The sequence below is a fragment of the Anopheles nili genome, chromosome 2, assembly GCF_943737925.1.
Source record: "Anopheles nili chromosome 2, idAnoNiliSN_F5_01, whole genome shotgun sequence".
Lineage (NCBI taxonomy): Eukaryota > Metazoa > Arthropoda > Insecta > Diptera > Culicidae > Anopheles > Anopheles nili.
The window spans coordinates 48733634-48756603 of NC_071291.1; the positions used below are offsets into that span (position 1 = coordinate 48733634).

Consider the following 22970-nt stretch of genomic DNA (forward strand, 5'->3'; position numbering starts at 1 on the left):
TCAGAGAAGGAATGTTCTTTGTTTATTCGTTTAAAGATGTGAGTTGTAGTTAAACCAATATATTGATAGGTGACGAGCGTCATCTAACATACTTCTTCTTCTTCTTGGCCCGCTCATAGTTGAGCACGTCGTTCTGACATGGCCAGGTTACCAATCCGTTTCCAAGAAACTCGGTCCAGGACTACTCTCCTCCACCCCCGGCTGCACCCAATCTCCGACAGGTCCTGCTCCACTTGATCCAGCCACCGAACTCGCTGCGCTCCTCTGCGCCTCGTGCCGCACGGGTCGCTGGCGAGCACCTTCTTGGTGGGGCATGAGTCCGGCATCCTCATGACATGCCCCAACCACCGAATTCTGCCGGCCTTCGCCATCGTCAGGATGTCCGGCTCGCCATACAGCTCAGCTAGCTCGTGGTTCTTTCTCCTTCTCCACACGCCCTGCTCACATATACCGCCAAAGATAGTCCGCAGCACCCGCCGCTCGAAAATGGCGAGAGCGTTGGCGTTCTCCGCTCGTATCGTCCAAGACTCTGACGATGACCATAGAGGACTACCGGGCGTATCAGTGTGCGAAGTGACGATCGTACCAAGGTAGCAGAACTCCTCTACCACCTCAAGATCGTCACCATCACAGTTATTCTGCTTCCAAGTCGGGCTCTATCCCGATCAGAGCCTGCGGCAAGCAGGTACTTGGTCTTCGACGCATTGATCCTCAAACCAATCCTAGCGGCCTCGCATTTCAGTCGAGTGTACGCCTCGCATACCGCCACAGATGTCCGTCCGATGATGTCAATGTCATCCGCGAAGCCCAGGAATTGGAGAGATCGGGAGAAAATCATGCCCCGTATGTCGAAGCCCGCGCTTCGCATGACACCTTCCAGAGCGATGTTAAACAGTAAACAGGAGAGTCCGTCCCCTTGCCTCAGACCCCGGTGTGAGTCGAACGGTTCCGAAAGCATGTTCGACATTCGCACCTTGCACTGCACCGCATCTAAGGTGGCCCTTAACAGCCGTACCAGCTTCCCAGGGAATCCGTACTGCTGCATGGTGTTCCATAGCTCCATCCACCATGCATAGTGTCATAGGCCGCCTTGAAATCAATGAATAGGTGGTGCGTAGGGATCTGGTGCTCTCAGCATTTCTGGAGGATCTGCCGTAGAGTAAAGATTTGGTCGGTGGTGGATTTGCCTCCAACAAATCCAGCCTGGTAACTTCCAACGAAATCTGTAGCAAGGGGTGCAGTCTGCAGAAAAGTATTCGGGACAGGATCTTATAGGCAGCATTCAGGACTGTGATGGCTCGGAAGTTAGCACAGTCCAATCTGTCGCCCTTTTTGTAGACTGGATGTATGACACCCAGTTTCCACTCATCCGGTAGTTCTTCCTGGTCCCAAATCCTTCTGATCAGCCAGTGGATGTTAACGGCAAGCCTCTCCGGTCCCATCTTGAACAGCTCGGCCACCAGCCCATTGCTGCCAGCTGACTTGTTACATTTCAACTGTTTGATGGCGCTGACGACTTCGTCCAAGGATGGCGGGGGCACTTCGTCATAGTTGTGCTTCTGCTCCGTTAAGGTGTCCGTCATAGAAGGACTTCCACCTGTCAATCACCTCCCGCTCGTCCGACAGTATGTCTCCTTCCACGTTACGGCACATCGCGATCGTAGGAGTAAAACCGCTTCTTGCCGCCTTCAACATCCTGTAGAACTTGCGGGTTTCCCCCGACTGAGAGAGCTGTTGCATCAGTTGCTCGTCCGATTCTTCAAAGCTGCGCTTCTTGTCCTGGAAGAGTCGGGTCTGCTGCCTTCTCAGTCGTCTATAGTTTTCCACGTTCTACCGGGTCTCGCGCTGGAGCATTTCGGTGCGCGCTGCGTTCTTCTCGGATAGTGCTCGTCTGCACTCATCATCAAACCATTCCTTCATCTGGTTACGTATTACGCGGCCAATTATTCGCTCGGCCATGCTGCTGATGGCTTGCTCCACTATTCGCCAGTGGTGGTTGAGTGATATCGCCTCGGTGGTGGTGTCCTAGCGCTTCCCCCAGCGCGATCGCGAAATCTCTTGCCACATCAGCTTGCTTCAGCCGATCTGTATTGAGCCTAGGGGTGGGCTGGGATCGTAGCCTATTGGCTACGCTGAGTTTCTGGCGTAACTTAACCATAACCAGGAAATGGTCTGAGTCGACGTTTGCTCCTCTGTATGTCCGTACGTCGATAATGTCCGAGAAGTGCCTTCCATCAATGAGAACGTGGTCAATCTGGGAATATGTCTGCTGTGGTGATCTCCAGGTGTAGCTGAATCGAGGTGCGTGTTGGAAGAAGGTGCTGCGAATGGTCATGTGCTTGGAGGAGGCGAAGTTTATAAGGCGAAGCCAATTGTCGTTCGTCAGCTGGTGGGCGCTGAAACATCCTATTGTAGGTTTAAATGCCTCCTCCCGTCCGACCTGAGCGTTGAAGTCACCGATGACAATCTTGACGTCGTGTTGTGGGCAGCGGTCGTACTCCCTCTCCAGCTGCGTATAAAAGTTGTCCTTATCATCATCGGTGCTTCCAAGATGTGGACTGTGCGCGTTAATAATGCTCAGATTGAAGAACCTCCCACTGATCCTCAATCTGCACATCCTTTCGTTGATCGGCCACCATCCCATCACTCGCTTCCGGATCTCACCTATGACCAGGAACGCCGTACCTAGCTCATGCTTTTCCGCACCACTTTAGGAGATCATGCAATCGCTGCGATAGGGGCGCTCTGTAATTCCTTTCCAACGCACCTCCTAAAGTGCTACTACTCCGAAGCCGCGGGCCTTCACCTCGTCCGCAAGAATGCGGGTACTTCCGGGTGCTATGAGGGATCTGCAGTTCCATGTTCCAAGTTTCCCATCGCTAGTCCTTTTTCGTAGCATAGGTCGTTTCCAAAAGTCCCAAATCGAATTTTCGTGGTTCCCTTTCATTGCGGTTGTATTGAGGGTGGCTTGCAAGGCCTCTCCCCTAACCCCCAGTCTCGTCGGAGGGCCTACGCTTCACAGCTGTTTAAAGTCCCGTGTGAAGCCAGGACAAAAGAGAGAACCAGCCGCCCCTGACATGGAGAACAGACGCTGGTATCTCTCCCTCCCCCAATTCAGCCATATCACCCATCCTCCCAAGGGGTTGGGTTTCCCCGTATACCCAAGCTCAGAAATTCGGAGAGACATGTTACCGCTCTGTACGTCGTGGACGTATTGGGTAGGTGTAGGGAATGGAAAGCCTATGTTATCTTTCTAGAAGCTTCGGATCCATTCCCGTATCAGTGTAGTATTGCTACTACCCTGCCAACAGAGCTACGTCCAACATACTTATATAACAATATTTGAATTCATTTGTCATTATCGAAGATAAATTACTTGCAACGCGATGCACATGTCATCGATTAGGTGGTATTGGTTCTAGTTAAACCTATATTAAATGAACTGAAATTAAGATCGTCACTCGACAGTATATACAATCGTTTTTATTTAGATTACCTTGGTGGACACTTGAGGGGCATTGAAATTTTATTTTCACTTATAGGTCATTTCAATGTTTGGCATCGTACGATAAAAATCGAGAAAACGGATTCCTGTATTATTTACTACATACGGGACTGCATCAGTTGTGCATCATGTTAAATTTTTGTCTGCTATTTTGTTGTAAAGTTTTCCTGGTTTTATGAAACTATCATCAAAACAAGCTACCTGCTACTGAAGCTGGCTACTGAAAGATCAATCTTTTATTACTACAAACCTACATGTTATTGTGTTAAAAAATTTTGTGCATCCCTTTTGGTGGTTTTAGAAAAACATTTTAGTCTGTAGGGAACTAAACCGAAATGTATTTTGCGCTGAGCGTGTTTATCTCTTATTTTGAAAGCAAAATAGCTTTCTAGATAAGGAACTATTCTGGATCTGAAAACCATTGTGATTTAGGATTTTCCATTGCAAATCCAAGTTAGTTTCGCGATATGACTAATTAGGGGTTCTCAGCAGTGTATATATTTTAAATCGATCTATCTGACCGCAATAAAAAGAAATTTATTCGTAAAAAACGGGGCGGAGTTATTCGTAGGTTATGAAATTATTATAATTTGAGCCCCGGTGGTTGAATTTGAATGCCTTCGGCACACGAATATCCAATATTATCATCAAATCCTAATTCTCGTTTTACAAAAATGGATGATATAATTTACAGTTGAACGGCCAGTAAAGCCAGAATACGCAGGCAGTGTAGAGCAAGGGCAAAGGAAAAGCAGATATTGAAAACATTCCGAATCTTTCCGTGTTTCCACATGAACACTCAAACAATTTTTCCACACCCCGATATGCGCTCAGATATCGCCAAGAAAAACAAAAACCGACAAAGAAGCACTCACTAAACGAACGAAAAAAAATTTAAATTTAACAGTTTTAAATGCGTGCGCTCGTGCTTGAGCTATCCATGAACACATTTTTTTTAATTCGTCCTTTTGAATTCGTACTGCTACGGAGACTGAACGAATTTTCAGCATATCGCTCATTTGAACTATTGTTTTTTTTAAATAACAATAAAGTCAACGCTACAAGTTCCTTAAACTCTTCAATTTAAAATCATGGATATAAAATGGTTCGATTGTTGAGGAGGAAACATTCTGAAATGTTGTCTATATCTCCGTGTAAAATTTTATTCTTTTCTTTCTTATTAAAATACATCAACTTTGGATCCTTTTGTTAAACTAGCGAGAGAGGGAAGCTTTAACTTTGTGTGGTGCACGATGGCAGTCACGAACGATATGGCACACCATGTGCGGATTCAGCGAAGATTAAAACGTTTTGCGTCTCCAGAAGGCTATGAAAAGGAAAAGTTCCACCCAGATAATCTAGTCGAGTGATGCGTACGCTAGCGAAAATATCGGGCTGCGTAACCAAGTACGAAACACCAAAACGTTAAAACCAGTTCTTCTAGATGCGCTTACAGTGGTGGGTGCAAACGATAAGAACCGTGTACTAGAACTGGAACCACGACAGCAGGCTTATTTTGACCCTCGAATGGTGCAAAAAGGATACTTTACGCCAAGTAGATGTGCAAATCGACAAATGTAAGACACGATCTCAATCCCGAGAACGAAAGAATTCGTGATTTACGCTGATATGAGACGTATTCTAATAGTCTACTGTAAAGCAATTAACCGGCTGACCGTGGCGGAGAGATAGAAAAAGGTGCGAAATCACAAACTTGGCAAGCGCGGCGTTGGCAAGCATTACGGGCGATGCAACGTCTTTGTAGAAAATAAAAGTCTTAGAAGAATGGTTTTTTGTGAACACTACGGGCGCGAACCACATTGGTTTTTTATTTGTCTCTTGAGCTTTTCCTCCGTATCGCGTGCTTTTTTTCGTCATCGTGTTGCGATTTCTTCATCGTCTCTCCCTCACCTTAACGGATGAGCTCGTTTGTTTATGACAGTCTTAGACGAGTGTGGAGTATGAGGATGCACTGCCAAGCTTCACACAAAGTTAAATCGGCTGATACTCGAACTGACGAGCTGCGACGTGCATCATCAAGCCACTTTAAGTGACCATGCTGTGCTACGTTACGTCCCACTAAAACCATGAAAATGAGGAGCCTACTACTACAAGAGTAAAATTGTGAAGGAATACTCCCAAAGTGGTACCTGCTTTTGTGTACAAACTGAATGGTCGTATTAACAGCAAATATTAAGCAAATGTGCTACCAGTTCGCCATCGATGGTGATGACGTTCACAAACAGCGTTTCTTGTGATGTTGGGTAAACGTCGAAGTTGATCCTGAAGAATATGTTATGACGTGTGTTGCGTACGCAACGGGTAGGTTTGAAAATATTATAGATACTAGCTGATAAACCCGATTTCATTCGGGTCGACGTAGTTTGACGAAAAATAAAGTTGCATTTTTACGTATGCTTGTGTAATTCAATTTTTGATGTGTATATTGTTTTTTTCTTATTTAGTTTTATTCATTCTATAAACGTTATTCCTGGCTTCAGCTTTGAAGGTTTTCTATTTCAATCAATTCATCTCTCTCTGTTGCTCTTGACATATCCCTTCCAATCGGTTGTACCTGCCTTTTTCAAAATATCATTCATTCCTTTATAACAAATCGAGCCTTTTAACCATCTTAGCTATAAAGAAAAGGATTTTTTATAAAATCCTTTCTTCTATTGTTGTTTCATAACTGTCATTTCGCTTCATAATCTTCGTTTCGTTTGATCAACCCGTTCTTACCCAGAAATTTTCTGCTTAATGTTTCACAATTTGCACGTCATAAAATTAGTAAATCCTATTTTTTATGCCTAGTGTTTTTCTCTTTAATTCTCTCGAAAATACTTTTTTATCCAGTATCATTTGTTTTGGATCCGTCACATATATTTATTTACCTAGCAATGAGGAAATGTAGCATGTTGTTCCATCTTGAGCATGTATGACGTTCAAAATCTTTCTACTTTTCTAACACTTATTCATATTTTGTCACTGAAGCTACCTGGAAACAGTTTTCCATTTTCCTTTATAATTCATCTGTATTGTTGTTCTCTTTCAAAACTCCATTTCACGTTTGTAATCATTACGCTCTGAAATCGATATTTAAATTTATTACACCAACCACATTTCTAACGCTACTTAACACAATTAAAAATTGAATCTGACTGAATAACGGCATAGCGCTATGTGTTGCAATATATTTTACACTTTTAAATTTAGACATGCATGAGAAGAAAATGAGTTGACTTTCTAAGTCCAGTTTAGTGTCTAAATATATGTTTGACGAGAGAAAAAGTGCAGGAAACTGAACTGTTTGTTGACGACTTTACATTTTTGTGAATTTCTTTTATTCTGAAAATGGAAATTCCTTTCCCGACCATGATGTAAAAGTTACTTGTTAAAAAGAATAAACAAAAAAACATTTGTATCATTGAGCGATATTTGAACATACTAATAAATTAGATTTGTATCCTCCCATTTCCGTATTGCATAATATAATATTTTATAACTTGTTGTATATACTGTGTTAAGGCGTACATGAAAAGTTGTTGTTAAATTAGACGATATTTGTTACTTTGGTCATATTTTTTCAATATTCCGAACAGGCATTGTATGCCCTCCCACAAATTTGTGTCCAACCGGGAGAGCTGCAACGTTCCATTCTAATTTTCCAGTGAATATGGACATTTTGAAGAATTTGCCTCAATTCATTTAAATCAGACATGATTGCTATGCTTGACCATATTTTCCAATACTCTAATAGGAAGAGCTCGTATGGGAGCTCTTGTTTTTAAAATTTTGTGTAAACAGAATCATCCTCACCTAAAATCATCCGGACCAAGCTTTATTGCTACGACCGCATTATTTTCTTGGTAATACAGACAGGAGGTTCTTTGGAAACCTCCCTTTGTTTCCCACAGGCGTAAATAAATCTTCGTCGCGTTATGAATAGGAAGAAGCATTTGTATAGTGTTTCAATCGAATTGGAAGCCATGTGTATTTTTCAATAATTTTTGTGTGTCTGGTAAAGGGAGAGGGACAACTATTTGGTTATCCGCTTGTAGAACTGAAATTTTGAAAGTCTTTGTATTAAGTGTTAAAATTTTAGTTGATTTCGACGACATATGTATTTCGAAGTGATATTTAATGATTTGTTAAACGGGGGGGGGTGTGTGTGTGACAAGCCCCCTTTGTTCTTCATTGAGGAGGCTCAAATTTTTCCAGTATTTGTTTGGAGCAATGAAACATCTATGTACCAAATTTCAGCCAAATCAGGCGTCATATAAAATTTTAAGCGGATAATCATTTTTTGAAGGGGTGGTTTGTATTGGAGCCCTACTTTGTTCCCCATTTAGATGGCTCAAATTTTACGAGTATTGATTTTTAGTAATGAAACGTTGTTTACACTTATGACAGGCAAACTGATACTTCGTTAAGTATACGCCGTCATTTAGTGAGTGCCAGGAGCCCTCAAATTAAGGCGCTCAAGCACTCAAAATGCACCAAGGGCTATAAATACCACTAGCGAATAATAAATCGCCCTCCTCTTCTAAAAAATCTTAAAAGGACTTCAGGTAAATATATGTAATAGTTTGCCATATGTAATAGTTTGCCATATGTAATAGTTTGTACATATGGTGCCGTGATCAGGATTAGCCGAATTGCTGGTTATTTAATTTACGGATTCTCGTGAACACAGTGCAATTTTGACGCGAAACGTACGTTGTATCGCAGCAATCTATTCCCGTCTTTTCACCGCGAACGAAACTACAACATCACTGATCATGCCGGCATCTACTGTTATATTGTCATCTCGAAGGGCAATTTTGCTTGTCTCGCTAGATCGATCCGAAAAATTCCTTATCGACTTTCTATCGGAACGAGACGTGATAGAGATTGAGACGCGCATATCGAAATTCGATCAACTTTCGGTTGATTTGGAAAATTTTCAGTGCCAGTTAGAAGACTCAGCAACCACCGAGGAAGAGGCTCTACACAACGCTGCTTTACGCGATGATTTTGAGCCACGTCTCATACGCGTTCACTCGCAGTTAAAGGCTAAAAAGATGGATGCTCCTCGAAGCATCAACGCATCACAAAGCTTTGGCACTAGCCCTCTGGTTGGCATCAAACTCCCCACCATCGTGCTTCCCGAATTCGATGGTAATTATATGCAATGGCTTACGTTTAGGGACACCTTTGAGGGTCTGACAACCCTGAATTGCCGTCCATCCAAAAATTCCATTACTTGCGAGCAACATTGAAAAATGAAGCCGCCAAGATCATCGAGTCGATTACCATAAGTGCCGCGAATTATGAGGTCGCATGGAAGATACTAACAGATCAGTACTCCAACGAGTATGTGTTGAAGAAGCGTCACTTGCAGGGTCTGTTCGGAATGACTACATGGTATGCAATTTCATACTTTGACAGCATTTAGCCGATATTTTTTGTTTTTCACTAGATCAAATATGTTATAGATCATTTATTAAAATACACATGATTCAATTTGACCGTTTGAAGTAAAAATTATTTGTTCGATTTTGTTTGAATCAACACATCTCGCTACGTGATGGTTTTTCATCGCTAAACGTTCGTTTTATGTTATGAATACATAGTATGTTAATTTGGAATGATTTTAATGTATTTTTTATTCCATTAAAAAATAAATAGAGAATAGGTGTGAAGATAAAAAATTGCATTATAAGACGATTGAGGTTAGGATGCAATGTTTTGATATTTTTAAATAATTCAAACGTATTTTTTTAAATAAGTTGCTTTATAGCGTATTTCGTAGGTACCGTGGTTGATCGTTTCGTGGTTGATCGAATGAAACCGCGGATGGCGTGCTTTTCTTCAAAGAACGATGAATTTCATGCGAAAAAATAGGTTATGTGTGTGTGAGTGTGTTCAATTTGCCGTGTTTTGATCGAATGAGACGCGGATGGCGTGTTTTTCTTCAAAGAACGATGAATTTCATGAGAAAACATTGTGTGTGCACGCGCGTGTGTGTTCAATTTGCCGCGTTTTGAACGAATGAGACGCGGATGGCGTGCTTTTCTTCAAAGAACGATGAATTTCATGCGAAAAAATTAGGTAGTGTGTGTGAGTGTATGCTCAATTTGCCGCGTTTTGATCGAATGAGACGCGGATGGCGTGCTTTTCTTCAAAGAACGATGAATTTCATGAGAAAACATTGTGTGTGCACGCGCGTGTGTGTTCAATTTGCCGCGTTTTGAACGAATGAGACGCGGATGGCGTGCTTTTCTTCAAAGAACGATGAATTTCATGCGAAAAAATTAGGTTATGTGTGTGTGTGTATGTTCAATTTGCCGTGTTTTGTACGAATGAAATGGATGGTGTGCTTCCATCCAAAGAACAATGAATTTTTTGCGAAAGAATTGTGTCTGCGCGTTTGTGTGTGTATGTGTGTGTGTAAGGCTTTGTCTACCGAATTGTTAGCCCATCCGGAGGCTAAGGCCCGTTTCCGCCAGTGTGCACGTACATGAAAAAACATGAAAATAACAGAAAACGCGTGTGGCTGTATATCATTGCAAGATTCTAAATCGTTTTTTTTTCTATCCGTCTAGCTTTGTGATAAACTCGTAGCTGTTGTATCGCCCGTGTGTACATATGTTTGTGTGTAAATTCTTTCCTAGTAAATAAAAAGCGCTTTCAAATGATCCGAAATTCTCGTGTATAACATCAATCGATCTCCGAAAAGTATCAAAACCACGACGACCACACTGTGTGTTGGAAAAACATTTTATTTTGTAGACCTTTTTTTTGTAGCAAAACCGAGTGCGAAAGATTCATTCGCAACAACGCAACGCGCACTGGCTTTACGATGGCAACGAGCATAGCGACAATACGGCCGATTTATGGTTGCTGCGATGTAGCAAAAATCACCATCCTCTCAACCTCACAGCCACTCTTCCCTTCCCGCCCGCCCGCTCGCTCGCTCGAACTAGTGAAATCGGAGTGCGGTGTGAACATCAGCACGCGCCCGAATCACCGTTCTACGGCCAGGAGCTTAAATGATGGATAGGTGGTCACGGGGGGGATGAGGGAAGGACGGGGGGGGGGCTTCGGATGTCGAACCTCACCACCACCACCCCAGCTGCGGCATCCAGTCGGTAGGGTATTGACTCTGGAGGAATGTTCCCCCCGTTCCCCCCCCCCCCCCCCACACCCCTTTCGTCCACGAACGACAGACGGAAAGGAGAGGTCGAGAAGATGCTCCGCACCCCGCACACCGTACACACCGTTAATTGTTCAGAGAACTTGTCCAGAGGAAAACTGAGGTATGGTTTGTTGTGTTGCCGATTTGGTTAGACGATTTTTGAACAATTTATGCTTTCTTTTTTTTTCGATCGCTTGCTTCTCAAAGGCGACACCACCTCCACGATGTATACTCTCAACGATGATGTGCATCCATCCGCCAGCAAAATGTACGAGAAAAGCAACTCTCCTGGCAAGAACGCCGCAAGACACGGAACACGGTGACATAATGCATGCTTTTTGGAAGCCGGATTCGAGATTCACCTGCAAGGTGTTCGACAATGAAAGTCAGCTCAGATCCAGGCGCACACGAACATAGCAATTGGGGTGGATGGATCAGATTTTTCAATGTGAAGCTGCGGCAAAGGACCTAGCAAACCTAGCAAAGGCTATGCTTGAACGGGATATGTCACCAAGTCGTGCTCAATCATTTTGCAGGTTCAATTGCGCTTAATGAAGCACTGAATTTGAATTTTGTAAGTAAAGTTGCGCGTCATACACCAAATACAAACGTTAGGCAACTGATTGATGTGGAGTGATTCTATTCGAGTTCGAGTGCACAAAGACACGCTGCAATGTACAACAATAAAGGGGGAACGGGCCTATTTTTACATTTTCTACCAGGCAGAATGGTGATGATACCCAACTTGTTTCAAAAACTCTGGTCTAAACATGCTGTTACTCAAAACTTACACTGTGACTTTGAGTGGACTCGCAGCGAAACTTATTTAGCTCAATTCAAAAAGTCAAGAATAAAATTATCAATGAAAGTTTTAAATCCGTTCATTAAATGCTCATTAAGTGCACAAAATGCTACGATTCTAGCGATTCTTCGAGCTCGTACGTCAGAGCCACGGTTGCACCGGCTCTGAAATTTTGGATGAATTTCCGATGAATTGTTGGCTTTTTTGCGTTCATTCGTATTTCTGTTTGGTCATAAATGTGATAAGTGGGAATAATAGCTGTTCTAAATATACAAAAATGGCATTTTAATATGAAGCATTTTTGCCGTCACCCCAAAAAGGGGTGATATGGAAATGTGGAAAAGCTGCCGTCAGTCACCTTTTGACTGACATGGCACGCACGTTGTTAATAAGATACATCATGTCGAACCCATCCCCATCCATTCGTTCCATTTTAGGTGACCCTGGATGGCTTTGCATTTTCTCTAATTCGCGTTTCCGTTCTGTCCGTGATAATTCCCTCCTGGCAGGTCCGTGATATTGCCCCTCCGGCTTACTTTTTCATTAAAAAAATGAGTGTGATATGAATCCAAATACTCCACGAAAAAAAATAGTATCAACCGTGCTTTATTCCGCTGTTCATCGAATCAATATACAAATTCATCGATTCATTGCCATATTGGCTGCATTACGCTCACGAGTTCACCTGTTATCCTGCTTTGCTTTGGTTGTCTCACTCTACTACCGGCGCAACGCAAACAAGGAAGTGTCATTAGTACGCAGCACTTGAACGGGATCGGACGTCCGCCAGCCCCAAGTAGTGTGACAGGATGTGTGTGTGTGTGTGTAACTATCGGTAGGGATACCTTTGTTTCTGAGAGCTGGGAGCTTCTTTCACCGGAAAAGTACTTAAAATGTGCGTGTTTGTTGGAACTCGAAAAAAGCAGCCACAGGTGATAGCGATTGTGCTGTGCGCGTGCGCATGTCGATACATTACGTGTGCGGCGTGGGCTACCCACGGCGAAGTTTCTTCCAGGAACAACGCGCAACGCGTGTTGCTCTTTTGTTCCGATCATCAGTGCGAAGGTTGGCAAGAATTGGCACGCGTGCGTGCGTGTGTGTATGATTTCTACTGGAAATCATTCGTGCCCATAGACACGCCAGGAAACGTGTGCGTGTGTGCAAAAGGGACGCCTGCGAGTGTAGCTAGCTGCTAGTCACAATTCGTGCGTAATGTGGACAGTACCCAAAAAAATCACCATGCAAACGTCAAACGGCACTAGCATAAACATAGGGTGGTTTTGTTTTTTACATTTCGCCACTGTGTGTGACAATTGTATTGATTGTATGGAGTGTCAGGTTGGATGTACGGCATCGATGCTTAGGACCACCGGTGCTTAGGACCAAACAAAGTTGTGATTGCCAATGCCAATTGAAGCTGAACGAAGCTGAAGAAGAAGCTCAAATTCTCTGTGCGCCTGGGTGCCGAGCGGCTAGTATGGTATGGTATGGTATGGTATGTATGCTGCAGATTAGGTTAGACGATTTTTAAACAATTCGTGCTTTTATTTGTAGGGGCCGGTAAACGATAGTGAAACGTTATAGTGATAGTGAACGTTATTACCCGTATACTTTTCAATAGTTTTGCCGATGATGAACGGGTTGGTTGGTAGTTGTTGATTTGTGCTTGGAGCAAGGACGAGGAATAGTAGATCCCCGTTTGCGTTGTTAAGATCCATCCACTTTGGAACGGGTCTACTTCTTCCGCTTTGACCCAGAGGGGGGTAGTCCCTCCTGGGATCATGCGGGTCCGACATCCTGTCGGTCCGCCTCACTCTCCTTGTTCTTTTTTAGGATGTTTTCTCTCTGGTATGTCTTCTTCTTCACTATGCGGGAAATACTGTGTGTTTTTGTTCTTCACTATTACACTGGTTGTATGTCACGTCCACTTATTTTGGTCCACCGTTTTTTACACTTTTGGACTTAGGCACAAAGCCACTCCCACTTTCTTTTGTTTTCTGCAAAATTAGGCAAAGGAGGAGCTAAGCTAAGCGTCAACGATAAACATATGCTGTGTGATAACATCCAGGGCCATCGATGCAATTCTGTACTCCGTACGCGTTTTGGTTGCCTCACCCCATCTTCCCCCCTCTTCCTCTCTCCCTCTCCTTCGTGAACAGCGTTTTTTTGTTTCACTTTTCATTTTTCAGACAAAATACACCCGATGCGTGGATCCGATGAATGTTTAGCTGCAAAGAACTATGTTTCACTATATTCCCCACCCGCAACCTCCCTTTCCCTAGGTGTCGGGAAGCTAGACCTCAATTCTTTTCAATAGACAATTGATGGTCCTGAAAAGGACCGTTTTTTGTGGGACCCAACAGACTGACCGACCGACCGACCGACCGACCGATCGACCGACCGATCGACCGAACACTTAAGCACGCTCGCCACGGATACGACGCGCCAGCTGGATGTCCTTTGGCATGATGGTAACACGCTTGGCGTGAATCGCGCACAGATTCGTGTCCTCGAACAGACCGACCAAGTACGCCTCGCTGGCCTCCTGCAGCACCATCACGGCCGAGCTCTGGAAGCGCAGATCGGTCTTGAAGTCCTGGGCGATCTCACGCACCAGCCGCTGGAAGGGCAGCTTGCGGATCAGCAGCTCGGTCGACTTCTGGTAGCGACGGCTCTCGTGCAGCGCGACCGTACCGGGGCGGTAACGATGGGGCTTATCCACACCACCAGTGGCCGGGGCACTCTTGCGCGCTGCCTTGGTGGCGAGCTGCTTGCGGGGAGCCTTTCCTCCGGTTCAAGTCATATAGAAAGCTCTAGCAAAGCCGCGGGCTTTTGACCGTTCGTTGGCTTGTGGTTGAGCCAACCATTTCCCAAGAACAAACGTGTATGATCTGTGTGGTGAACACGTGCGATATCCTCTTAACCACGCGTCGACCGTTACGCTTACGGTGTTGAGTTGGCAGCAGGTCTAGCTGTTTTGTCATACAATTTCGCGGGATATCAATGTTCGATGGCCATGGATTACGGGGAATCCTTTTATAGAGCAGTCTTCGGTTGTATGTGAAACAACCCAATCAATCTTCTTCTTCTTTACTGGCCCGATCATTGAAGTCCTGTGTACAAAACAATCAATCAATATTCAGTCAGCTGCCATACAATCAATATTCAGTCAGTCTTGTGGTTTGTGTAATCTGCTCTGATGCTCCTTGCATGTAAGGAAAGGTTCGCCGTCGTTTCACTATCGTTTACCGGCCCCTACAAATAAAACCACGAATTGTTTAAAAATCGTCTAACCTAATCTGCAGCATACATACCATACCATACCATACCATACTAGCCGCTCGGCACCCAGGCGCACAGAGAATTTGAGCTTCTTCTTCAGCTTCGTTCAGCTTCAATTGGCATTGGCAATCACAACTTTGTTTGGTCCTAAGCACCGGTGGTCCTAAGCATCGATGCCGTACATCCAACCTGACACTCCATACAATCAATACAATTGTCACACACAGTGGCGAAATGTAAAAAACAAAACCACCCTATGTTTATGCTAGTGCCGTTTGACGTTTGCATGGTGATTTTTTTGGGTGCTGTCCAGATCTTCAGATTTCTGGTCGACCAGATGACCAGAAATTCAACAGAAATGCGTTCCCGTGCGCAAATTGTTGCATGATAATTATCGCCGCATTGCCTACAACCATTCTGCAGCGATATATGTTGCGTTTTTATCATTTCTTTGCCCATTACGTACACTGGCGTGCGGACGAGAAACTACAAAAAACCACAAAAAACTAAAACACCGTATCGCAGTGCTGACGTACTAATTAAGTACATTTTTTACAACCATCCAACACTGAAAAACAACGCTTTTTTACGATTTTCATGAAAATTGTTCACACTCATTTGCACACAAAAACCCACCAAGACCAACATAAAAACCCATGATTGAGTGTTTTTACTTAAATTTACTATTTTACTGAATTTCTGAACGCTTAATCACCGATAAATACCGCTTTTTTACGATTTTCATGCAAATTAGGTTACACACATTTTCACACCAAAACTCACGAAAACCAACAAAAACAACCAAAAATGAGTGGTTTTACTCTAGCTTACTATTTTAGTGAATTTTTGCAACCTCTACTACCGATAAATACCGCTTTACGACCATTGCGATAAAATTCAACTGTTCCATGCATCAATTAATAACACCAATTAAGAATAATAATGTCAATAATAATGAGAATAATTTATTTCATTTACCAACATACACATTATCAATTTTTTTTTGTGTATTTTTATAGAGACTTTGAGCCGGCGTGGCTACATTCGCCTCTAAAGTTCCGTATATTCCGATGTTGTTTGGCTTTGCAGCTGTGAGGTGGTTATATTTGCTGCTTTAGATTGGTGAGCCGTAGGAATTTAAGTAATTTCGCTTCGCTTTTTTTATCCGGATAGAATATTTTGTGCAGTTGTGGGTCAAGAAGGCAGGAGGTACGGTGCCTTGAGAATCCTAGACAGTCCACAAGAATATGTTGGACTGTAATAGAAACTCCACAGTAACTGCATAGTGGCGGAGGCGCTCGATCTAATATGTGTGTGTGTGTAAGCCGTGTATGGCCGATGCGTAGGCGGGACAGAGTTTTTTGATCATTGCTGTTATTAGTATCAGGCCAGGGTGTTGTAGTTGTTTTTATTTTTCTTAATAGTGGTTGTTGTAGGTTGGACCAGGTGTATACCCAGCTTTTGGCTATTGCTTGATTGATTGAGTTCTGTATATCTTTCCTGGTTATTGGGTCGTGGTTTGTATGGGTTTTATTTCTGCCTTTAGTGGCTAAGAGGTCTGCTTTTTCGTTCCCTCGAATGTTTGCATGGCTGGGAATCCAACATAAGGATACTGTGGATTCCTGTGCAAGTTGTTCGAGCTTTTGGATGTTAGCGTCTCTGGAGTTGCCGTGTTCTAAAGCAGAGAGTACGCTGGCACTATCTGTGAATATGATAGATGGTTTGTCGGAACGTAGGCAGTCTTCTATTGCAATGATGATGGCTATTGCTTCGGCAGAAAAGGATGATGTATGTTCTGGCAGTTTGATGGCGATTTTGTCAAATTTGGAATAAATTCCACAGCCCGCTGTGTTGTTGTGGCTAGAGCCATCTGTGTAAATGTGGTGGTGGTGTTTGTAATATGTTTGGCGCATTTCAGAGAAAAGAGTGTTGGTTTCAATCTTTCGTTGCTGTTTGTTGAAACTGTCTCTGAAATGCCAGTTTACTTGGATTGGTGGAAGGTCCCATGGACGGGAGGTGTTGCGGATGAGTTTTGATATGCCAGGAAGTTGTTTTTGGGTAAGTTTTTCAAGACCTTTGTTGGCTCTGTCTACTATGGTGTTTCCAGCTTCGCCTTTTTCTCTTATCCGACAGGCCGCGGCTACTAGTCTTTTGGTAACCAGATGTTGAATCGACAGGAGTCCACTCTCACATAATATAGATTTGTTGGGGCTGGTGACAAATGCTCCTGAAGCGAATTTAACTGCTTCGTGATAGATCGGGCTTATTGTTTTTTCAAAGGTCTCCCTTTGCCTGGAGACTATTTCTATCCCATATAGAAGTTTTGGTAGTAGCCAAGCATCGATTATTTTTATTAATGAGCATCTGTATGCTCTATGTTTTCCTGCACCGAGCATTCGGAATAGCTTGATTCGGGATATAGCCTCTTTTTTGACTCGTTTGGAATGTGGGGAAAAGGAAAGACGGGAGTCAAGGGTTACGCCGAGGATGTCGGCTTTCTTGACGCTTGGGATGGGAGATTTATTGAAGAGAAGTGGAGTTTGTTTGTGTCTGTGTTTTGATCTGTTGCATATGTGCAGGGTGCTTGATTTGGAGTGGGAAATGCCATACCCGGTCCAACGTGATCATTGTTGTAGTTTGATTAGACCTTGTTGTGACTGCTGTTTGGCGTTTTTCTCCGAATGGGAAGAGGATATAAGTATTATATCATCAGCATAGACGTATGGAGAGATGAAAGTGGGAAGAGAGCTGAATAGGGTTTCTATGCTGATTAGGAAGAGGGTGGGTGAAAGGATGGCGCCTTGAGGAACCCCATTTTCTAGTTTGTGGTCTTTTGAGGTGTGTCCACAAGTGGTGACCCTGAATATGCGGTCGGACAAGAAGCCTCTGATGAAGGACATCATGTGACCCCCGAAGCCCCATCTGCAGAGTTGCTCTAGAATAGCCTGTCTCCACGTTCTATCGAACGCTTTAGACAGGTCTATAATGGCACAGTCCACGTGCTGGTTGCCCGCCTGTGCCCGCTCGAGCAGGTCGTCAAGTGAGGAGAAGTATGTTTCCGTACCTCGTCCTCCCCTGAAGCCATGCTGGCCCGGGCTCAGTAGGTTCTTGTTTTCTAGCTCCTGAACTAGACGCCGGTTGACCATTCTCTCCATGACTTTTCCTACACAGCTTAGTAGTGATATAGGTCTGTAGCTGTCAACGTCGTTTGGGGATTTATTGGGTTTGGGGATAGGGATTGTTAGGCTGATTTTCCAGTTTTCCGGAAAGTTTCCGGAAGACCATATTTGGTTATAGGAATGTAGGAGCGCTTCTTTGCCTTCTGGGGGGAGATTTTGAAGGAGAGGGTATCCGATATTGTCTATACCACATGATCTGCCTTGGCATTTTTTGAGTGACCAGGTCAGCTCTTCGATGGAGAACAATTCGTTTTATTTTTGGTTGGATGCTTCAGGGATGGTGAGGGGGATGGATTCAGCTGTGTCTTTGTGTTTTTGGAATCGGGTAGGGAAGCTGCTAGTAGCAGAGACCTTCGCGAAATGTTTCGCGAAAGTCTCTGGTATTTCGTTAGGAGGGATAATGGAGTCATTTGGTGCTTTTAATAGGATTGTATTGTTAGAGGATTTGTTTTTGCCGGTAAGGAATGAGACCTTCCGCCAGATGTCTTTGCTTGAAGCTGCAGGAGATTTACTTTCCACAAACTGTGCCCAGCAGTTTTCCTTTGCAGTTTTAATCGCTTTTCTAGCAAGGCAATTGGCTTCTTGGTATTGTTGGGAGGAATAGGTTATTGGGGATTTTGCTGGCTCTTCGGAGACGCCGGAGAGCTTTTCTACGGGCTTTTATTGCTTTGGCAACTGATTCGTTCCACCAGGGAACCCATCTGTTGCCTTTATTGCCTTTTGTAGTTGGTATACAATTTTCAGCTGATTCCAGGATAATGTTGGAAAGGAGTGAGAGGGTCGGCGATGACCCTGCACATATGCAACAGATCAAAACACAGACACAAACAAACTCCACTTCTCTTCAATAAATCCCCCATCCCAAGCGTCAAGAAAGCCGACATCCTCGGCGTAACCCTTGACTCCCGTCTTTCCTTTTCCCCACATTCCAAACGAGTCAAAAAAGAGGCTATATCCCGAATCAAGCTATTCCGAATGCTCGGTGCAGGAAAACATAGAGCATACAGATGCTCATTAATAAAAATAATCGATGCTTGGCTACTACCAAAACTTCTATATGGGATAGAAATAGTCTCCAGGCAAAGGGAGACCTTTGAAAAAACAATAAGCCCGATCTATCACGAAGCAGTTAAATTCGCTTCAGGAGCATTTGTCACCAGCCCCAACAAATCTATATTATGTGAGAGTGGACTCCTGTCGATTCAACATCTGGTTACCAAAAGACTAGTAGCCGCGGCCTGTCGGATAAGAGAAAAAGGCGAAGCTGGAAACACCATAGTAGACAGAGCCAACAAAGGTCTTGAAAAACTTACCCAAAAACAACTTCCTGGCATATCAAAACTCATCCGCAACACCTCCCGTCCATGGGACCTTCCACCAATCCAAGTAAACTGGCATTTCAGAGACAGTTTCAACAAACAGCAACGAAAGATTGAAACCAACACTCTTTTCTCTGAAATGCGCCAAACATATTACAAACACCACCACCACATTTACACAGATGGCTCTAGCCACAACAACACAGCGGGCTGTGGAATTTATTCCAAATTTGACAAAATCGCCATCAAACTGCCAGAACATACATCATCCTTTTCTGCCGAAGCAATAGCCATCATCATTGCAATAGAAGACTGCCTACGTTCCGACAAACCATCTGTCATATTCACAGATAGTGCCAGCGTACTCTCTGCTTTAGAACACGGCAACTCCAGAGACGCTAACATCCAAAAGCTCGAACAACTTGCACAGGAATCCACAGTATCTTTATGTTGGATTCCCAGCCATGCAAACATTCGAGGGAACGAAAAAGCAGACCTCTTAGCCACTAAAGGCAGAAATAAAACCCATACAAACCACGACCCAATAACCAGGAAAGATATACAGAACTCAACCAATCAAGCAATAGCCAAAAGCTGGGAATACACCTGGTCCAACCTACAACAACCACTATTAAGAAAAATAAAAACAACTACAACACCCTGGCCTGATACTAATAACAGCAATGATCAAAAAACTCTGTCCCGCCTACGCATCGGCCATACACGGCTTACACACACACACATATTAGATCGAGCGCCTCCGCCACTATGCAGTTACTGTGGAGTTTCTATTACAGTCCAACATATTCTTGTGGACTGTCTAGGATTCTCAAGGCACCGTACCTCCTGCCTTCTTGACCCACAACTGCACAAAATATTATATCCGGATAAAAAAAGCGAAGCGAAATTACTTAAATTCCTACGGCTCACCAATCTAAAGCAGCAAATATAACCACCTCACAGCTGCAAAGCCAAACAACATCGGAATATACGGAACTTTAGAGGTGAATGTAGCCACGCCGGCTCAAAGTCTCTATAAAAATACACAAAAAAAATTGATAATGTGTATGTTGGTAAATGAAATAAATTATTCTCATTATTATTGACATTATTATTCTTAATTGGTGTTATTAATTGATGCATGGAACAGTTGAATTTTATCGCAATGGTCGTAAAGCGGTATTTATCGGTAGTAGAGGTTGCAAAAATTCACTAAAATAGTAAGCTAGAGTAAAACCACTCATTTTTGGTTGTTTTTGTTGGTTTTCGTGAGTTTTGGTGTGAAAATGTGTGTAACCTAATTTGCATGAAAATCGTAAAAAGCGGTATTTATCGGTGATTAAGCGTTCAGAAATTCAGTAAAATAGTAAATTTAAGTAAAAACACTCAATCATGGGTTTTTATGTTGGTCTTGGTGGGTTTTTGTGTGCAAATGAGTGTGAACAATTTTCATGAAAATCGTAAAAAAGCGTTGTTTTTCAGTGTTGGATGGTTGTAAAAAATGTACTTAATTAGTACGTCAGCACTGTGATACGGTGTTTTAGTTTTTTTGTGGTTTTTTGTAGTTTCTCGTCCGCACGCCAGTGTACGTAATGGGCAAAGAAATGATAAAAACGCAACATATATCGCTGCAGAATGGTTGTAGGCAATGCGGCGATAATTATCATGCAACAATTTGCGCACGGGAACGCATTTCTGTTGAATTTCTGGTCATCTGGTCGACCAGAAATCTGAAGATCTGGACAGCACCCAAAAAAATCACCATGCAAACGTCAAACGGCACTAGCATAAACATAGGGTGGTTTTGTTTTTTACATTTCGCCACTGTGTTTGACAATTGTATTGATTGTATGGAGTGTCAGGTTGGATGTACGGCATCGATGCTTAGGACCACCGGTGCTTAGGACCAAACAAAGTTGTGATTGCCAATGCCAATTGAAGCTGAACGAAGCTGAAGAAGAAGCTCAAATTCTCTGTGCGCCTGGGTGCCGAGCGGCTAGTATGGTATGGTATGGTATGGTATGTATGCTGCAGATTAGGTTAGACGATTTTTAAACAATTCGTGGTTTTATTTGTAGGGGCCGGTAAACGATAGTGAAACGACGGCGAACCTTTCCTTACATGCAAGGAGCATCAGAGCAGATTACACAAACCACAAGACTGACTGAATATTGATTGTATGGCAGCTGACTGAATATTGATTGATTGTTTTGTACACAGGACTTCAATGATCGGGCCAGTAAAGAAGAAGAAGATTGATTGGGTTGTTTCACATACAACCGAAGACTGCTCTATAAAAGGATTCCCCGTAATCCATGGCCATCGAACATTGATATCCCGCGAAATTGTATGACAAAACAGCTAGACCTGCTGCCAACTCAACACCGTAAGCGTAACGGTCGACGCGTGGTTAAGAGGATATCGCACGTGTTCACCACACAGATCATACACGTTTGTTCTTGGGAAATGGTTGGCTCAACCACAAGCCAACGAACGGTCAAAAGCCCGCGGCTTTGCTAGAGCTTTCTATATGACTTGAACCGGAGGAAAGGCTCCCCGCAAGCAGCTCGCCACCAAGGCAGCGCGCAAGAGTGCCCCGGCCACTGGTGGTGTGGATAAGCCCCATCGTTACCGCCCCGGTACGGTCGCGCTGCACGAGATCCGTCGCTACCAGAAGTCGACCGAGCTGCTGATCCGCAAGCTGCCCTTCCAGCGGCTGGTGCGTGAGATCGCCCAGGACTTCAAGACCGATCTGCGCTTCCAGAGCTCGGCCGTGATGGTGCTGCAGGAGGCCAGCGAGGCGTACTTGGTCGGTCTGTTCGAGGACACGAATCTGTGCGCGATTCACGCCAAGCGTGTTACCATCATGCCAAAGGACATCCAGCTGGCGCGTCGTATCCGTGGCGAGCGTGCTTAAGTGTTCGGTCGATCGGTCGGTCGATCGGTCGTTCGGTCGGTCGGTCGGTCGGTCGGTCGGTCGGTCGGTCGGTCGGTCGGTCAGTCTGTTGGGTCCCACAAAAAACGGTCCTTTTCAGGACCATCAATTGTCTATTGAAAAGAATTGAGGTCTAGCTTCCCGACACCTAGGGAAAGGGAGGTTGCGGGTGGGGAATATAGTGAAACATAGTTCTTTGCAGCTAAACATTCATCGGATCCACGCATCGGGTGTATTTTGTCTGAAAAATGAAAAGTGAAACAAAAAAAAGCTGTTCACGAAGGAGAGGGAGAGAGGAAGAGGGGGGAAGATGGGGTGAGGCAACCAAAACGCGTACGGAGTACAGAATTGCATCGATGGCCCTGGATGTTATCACACAGCATATGTTTATCGTTGACGCTTAGCTTAGCTCCTCCTTTGCCTAATTTTGCAGAAAACAAAAGAAAGTGGGAGTGGCTTTGTGCCTAAGTTCAAAAGTGTAAAAAACGGTGGACCAAAATAAGTGGGCGTGACATACAGCCAGTGTAATAGTGAAGAACAAAAACACACAGTATTTCCCGCATAGTGAAGAAGAAGACATACCAGAGAGAAAACATCCTAAAAAAGAACAAGGAGAGTGAGGCGGACCGACAGGATGTCGGACCCGCATGATCCCAGGAGGGACTACCCCCCTCTGGGTCAAAGCGGAAGAAGTAGACCCGTTCCAAAGTGGATGGATCTTAACAACGCAAACGGTGATCTACTATTCCTCGTCCTTGCTCCAAGCACAAA

General features: G+C 43.9%; 2 pseudogenes; one reads left to right on the forward strand and one right to left on the reverse strand.

The window, feature by feature from the left end:
- Positions 1–13900: 13900 nt before the first annotated feature.
- On the reverse strand, positions 13901–14287 carry LOC128730645 (histone H3-like; annotated as a pseudogene).
- A 7507-nt stretch (positions 14288–21794) lies between these two features.
- LOC128730425 (histone H3-like) lies at positions 21795–22181 on the forward strand (annotated as a pseudogene).
- The last annotated feature ends 789 nt before the right edge of the window (positions 22182–22970 follow it).